The sequence below is a fragment of the Rattus rattus genome, chromosome 12 (genome assembly GCF_011064425.1).
Source record: "Rattus rattus isolate New Zealand chromosome 12, Rrattus_CSIRO_v1, whole genome shotgun sequence".
Taxonomy (NCBI): Eukaryota; Metazoa; Chordata; class Mammalia; order Rodentia; family Muridae; genus Rattus; species Rattus rattus.
The window spans coordinates 13,261,931-13,267,930 of record NC_046165.1 but is presented as its reverse complement, the minus strand read 5'-3'; positions in this window follow the sequence as shown (position 1 = coordinate 13,267,930).

Genomic DNA, 6,000 nt, shown 5'->3' with positions numbered 1-6,000 from the left:
CTCTGGAGGAGCAACAAGTGCTCTTACCTACTGAGCCATTTTTCCAGTCACCCAGAAAAACAATTTCTATAGGTGTTGCATATGGGCATGGGCTCCATGTGATTCACCTATTCTGATGTTACAAATTTCCTATATTCGTAATATACATTATATGTGTATATATGTATATGTATATGTATATGTATATGTATATGTATATGTATATGTATATATAATTTTAGATTAATATTCTTATACAAGTTTTATAACTTTTAGTTAGAACCTAGGGAATATAGTGTGACTGTAAGTTTCCTCTAGAATGAACATGGCTGAGCTTATAATTTATAAGCTGGATTCTATAAAAGAACAAAATTGATAGAATAAGTGTGTAGCTGCATGTGACTTATAAGAGTAGCTCATAGGCTGTGGTCTAACAATGTCTATTTCTTGACAGAATGGCCAAGGATTGAATGGTCTGGATGTCTCAACTGTTCCAATCTAGGACTGAAGTTCCAAGGAGTCTTGAGAGCTGCCAATTCTCACTAATGATTTAATAAAATATTACACCTCTAAAAATGGGACTCTTACCAAAAAAATGTTAGGTATGATAACTGTGATCATTATGCTAAGGAAGGATAAATTATTTGAAAATTTTTTCCATTTGCTTGTGGAATCTGAAAGACAGTCTGAAGGGAATTGTAGTTCTATGCACTTAGTGAGGGAATGTAATGAGCATAAATCATGATGGAAATCTTAATAACTTGTTCAAAATAATCTACAAATGTGAAAATAAAAGCAAAATGAGTTAGCACTGTGGTTTGTAGCTTGAAAGAGAGTTATATAGTGAGTCAGTGCCTCAGATATACATGATAATCAGGAACAATTTTGAAGAGCAATGTTTCACCAAGAAATTTTTTTAATGCTGTAGTAGATAATAAGCAATATGTTTTATTATTCATGAGACACTGGTTATAATCTTATGTTGTCTATTGATTTAACACATTATAGTCTTGATAGAGGGAAAGATCAACTTTGAGAATATTTGAAAATCTTAGGGTATCAGTTATAATCTAGTTTTCCAGATAATCTTGGAAAATAGTATACTGAAAATAAGTCTCATTGATCAGTCAACAAATTCTCCATTTACTATGAATTTATTCCTAAACAACTACATTTATTTTGTAAGATAAAAATTAGTTGCACATACCAATAAAATCAATACAAATAAACAAATTAATTTTGGTTTGTGTTGTGTCAATAGGATTTTGAGATGAAGTCTTGCTTTCTTTCTATAACGCAGACTGATTGAAATTAACACTCTTCTCTCCCCAGTCTCCTAAGTGTCATGGGGCATCCACCACCTAAAGGCAGAAAAGATTTTAAAGTAAACAAAGGGCTTCTTACTATGGTGAAAAATAGTATTTTATTTACTGCTTGCCTACATATTTTGTATGTTCTTGGAAAGAAGAACACTTCTAAAAATGTACTCCACAATCAAGTCCACGAAGAAAAGTTTCTGTTCTCTCTACAAATAATAGGTCCACACAAATTATAACATACACTTAGCACTTTAATACTTACTTTATCATTTGAAGTACTTTAAAGTTTCATTTAATCTTCATTTAGTCATGTACTCTTTGGTTGGTGGTTTAGTCCCTGAGAGCTCTGGGTATCTGGCTGGTTGTTACTGTTGTCTTTCCTATGGGGTTGCAAACTCCCTGAGCTACCTCAGTCCTTCCTCTTAACTCCTCCATTGGGGATCCTATTCTCAGTTCAATGGTTGGCTGCGAGCATCTACCTCTGTATTTGTCAGGCTCTGGAAGAGCCTCTCAGGAGACAGCTATATCAGGCACCTGTCCACATGCACATCTTGGTATCCCCAGTAGTGACTGGGTTTGGTGACTGAGTGTGGGACGGATCCCATTGCACATGTAGCAGAGGATGAGACTTGTTCTGCATCAATGGAAGGAGAGGCCCTTGGTTCTGTGAAGGCTTGATGCCCCAGTGTAGGGGAATACCAGGGCAGGGAGGTGGGAGGGAGTGGGTGGCTGGTAGGGGAGCGCCCTTATGGAGACAGGGGTGGGGGGATGGGATGGGGGTTTCCAGAGGGAAACAGGGAAGGGGATAACATTTCTAATGTGAATAAATGAAATATCCAATAAAAGAAAAGGAAAAAAAAACCAGGCTACAAGGCAGATATAACAATATTTAAATTTATAATCTAGAGAATATATTCATATAGTTTTGTAATGTAATAACCAATGTTAACTGAATGAGCCATCGAGCACACAAACTATAATATGATAATCAGCTTTGTCTTGGCCAATGGCCACATGAAAACAAAAAGTAGGTAAAAATGTATTAATGAAACAAATTACTTATCTCATAGTTACAACAGTAATGCTGGATAACAGAATCTGTTATCCAGCAAAAAACACTTTGGAAAATAAGTATTAAATTAATGATCTAAAAAAATTTCATTTACTCCATTGAAAAGTATGCTTTGTTCTTGGAACAATACACTAGAAACTACAACGTACAGTGAAACCCAACGTAAGCTCACTGACTTTGTGTCTATGCGAAGGCTTCACTGTATATTTGTTTGGTATTCTTTTCAAGACAGATATTCACATGTGTTGTAAACATTTGGGTTATTTCCAAAGGCAGCCATAACTACCCCGCCTTCTCAAGCCATCTCTATGAGGAAGAGTGAGAAGGCCAATGTTCACGACAAGGGAATTGATGTCACCCAGGATCTAGAGCAAGAACACTTGAATTCACTCTTTTCCAAGTTGCAAGCTCTAATTCTTTTAATGAGCATGCTTCTTATCTTACACAAGTTAATGGAGTTTTTTAAAAATAATTTTTCAAGCAGACCTGAAATTTAGATACAATAAATGAAAACTATTCAATATATAGAGACATTATAAAAAGAGGTGCTGACAGATCAAAATCTAATGTAATGCTTATTATATAACCAGGCTAGGGGAATGCCAGTTTCATAACCCTAACAGTGACGATATAGTACCTGCCTAACAGGAGGACGAAGTTAAATGATTTTTTTTCACAGACACTACTTTGTCATGAGGCTTGGGGACAGTAAGATTCAGCTTATGAAACAACTCTTAATTAGGTATGTTTGCTTTACTATGTCACAAAGACCACACACCCCCTTATCAGAAGATTCATAGTTTTCTTCTCTGCCACTCTGAATTTCTCAAGTCATAATCCTGTCTTCAATTTTGTTAGCAAAATCACTAATTAGACTTTTGTGAGTTATTAAAAATAATAAAGAAGAGGGTGATTGGCATTTTGTGGGGATCTGGGGAATGTTGGTTAAAGGGAATGAAAATGACAGAAGAGAGAGCTAATTTACTTCAAAAAGCTCTACCACAGGTGAAATAAACATTTTCATAAGTTTTCAGAGTCTGTGGTGCACACAGCATGCAATCTTTGTATCTTCCTGATCTGATGCATCTGACAAGGAAAAAAGCCTCACAGAGAAGGATGAATTAAATACTTGAATTATATTTCTTTGTCAGGCTGGGTAAGCCAAATGACTGTATGTAAAGTAATTTATTTCTAAAAAAAGAGTGATATTTAATGAAGTGAAACTAACACTGGCAAGATATCATTAGATAGAAAATAAAATATGAAGTGTTTACAAAAAATTTCAATCTGTATAGTCTTGCTGAAACAGTAATGAAGCAGCTATCAAAAGAAGTTTTACACCTCACATGCAGAAAAACAGAACCTGATGACGAATGAGAAAAGAACTTGAGTAGATATGTCTTACAGAGATGCAGATTGACCACTACATTATATAAGTATTCATTGTAACAATGTTTGTAACTCCAGAGATACAGAAACAACCAAAGTTCTCATTAATGAATGAATGAATGGGTAAAATATTTTTTATCATGTATATATAATGAAATATTGTTCAGTTGTTAAAAATGAAGACATCCTAATTTTTAATACATGGAGAAAGGAAAAGGATAAGATATGTATATATATATATATATATATATATATATCTCACATATATATGAATATCACACACACACACACACACACACACACATATATATATATATATATATATATATATATATATATATGACAGAGATATAGGATATTGATGCATCTGAGTTTCTCTGACCAAGGCTGACAGCAACCCTAGTTCTACTTTATAAACACAGATTTAATGAACATAGTTGACTATGTTCATTTATCAAAGATACAGTAGTAGTTACTTCTCAGTCCTTCTGAGCCATAGACTTTTGCACAGACTTATTGTAAAGGGTAGTGGTCCACCGATCCAAAGCAAGTGATTACCCTTAATGCAGTCATTCTGAGATTTCCAGTGTTCTTAAATTTTCTGGAATGTGGGAGCTTAACGTAGAGAACTACGGTTGCCTACAAATCTAGATAATTTTTGCTCCCCAGATGCTCCCACATATCATCAGATGGCATCATGTTATATAATATATATGAGCAAAATATATGTACATTCATATAATTTAATCTACTATATATTCAAAACTATATATACATATATATATATAGTTATTTTGTGGATTCTGAATACCTAGGATATGTGTGATTTTCTCATAAATTTTCAGTCCAATTTGAATACATACACACACACACACACACACACACACACACACATATATATATATCAACATTCTCATAAACAATTAGTTTTCTTAATCTTTCAGATACGAAGTTGTGTGTGCACTATGGAGTATAAATGCAGTCCCTGGTCCTGTCCTTTGGCATTAGATTTCTTGTTTCCCAGATAGGAACACATGTTCCTTATGTTACTCTCTTGCTTATGAGATGACCATGTTGTTCACAGATTACCATCAAAAGAATACACCGCAATAATGGAAAACAGATTTCATAAACCGTAAGGATTTTACTACTAATCTGTATCCCCTTAGGAATATGTCTGCCTTATGCCTGGCTCCTTCTTTGGAAATTTTTCTGACTCAGAGTTTCTTTCTTAACTTTATAGTTTTATTTTGCATAACACTGATTAAGAAGTAGCTGGATGTTATAACGTTTATGAGTCAGAAGAAATACTCTGGAGTTTTGGTGTTTTTTTATTTTTTTCTCTCTCTCCTTTTTAAAACGTATCTGGTAGAAAAAATCTATTAAATTTCATTATAGTAACAGCTCTATTTTTGAATGTTCTGTGGATTACATGTTTTTGCCTGTGTTGAGACAGGATCTTGCTGCCAGGCTGGGGCTTACCCCAAAGCCACCACTTTATTGCTTCAACTTATATTTCAATGCTGGGATTATAAACATGTATCATCAAAATGACATTTCTCTGTATAATTTACCTAAACACATCCATAACTCAGAAATCTAGAAAACATTCACGTAGTGGGATAACCCACATAAATTTCACAGGGATTTTATAGATAAAGTTATAACTTGTATCTTCCTACATATATATTTAAGGACAATGGAAATCCGTAGTGAAGATGGGCAAAGGAATATTTTTGCCAGGAAAGCTGGTAGCTATTATGATGGATACTGAATGGAGGCAGTTCCGAGTTTCATTGATTGTCCGGTATCAGGGAGACTGGTAAGTAAATGGTAATTGAGTTGTCACTTGTAGATTGTGTAGTTGTGTCCTCTCCAATGTTAAAGTAACAAACAATAGGTGCTTCAAAAAAATAGATACTTGTTTTCCTAGAGTTCTAGATGCTAAGAGTCATTAACAGAAAAATCGAGAAAGCTAGAAAACTTTAAAGAGGAAGTCCTTCCTTGATCTTTGTAGGTCATGATATGGAATGCTAACTCTTGGCATTCCTCAGAGTATAGTGATGTCACTGAACATGATATCTCCTCATAGAACTGTGTTGTGGCTGTGTGTCTCACTATGTCCACGTGTGTGTACACCATTGATCCATGTAGTTCCAGGAGGTGGGATGTAGATGTATCGACTTAGCTAGGCTTTCTATCATCTGCTGATCTCTGCATTCTGTCTAGTTGGGTTTTTTT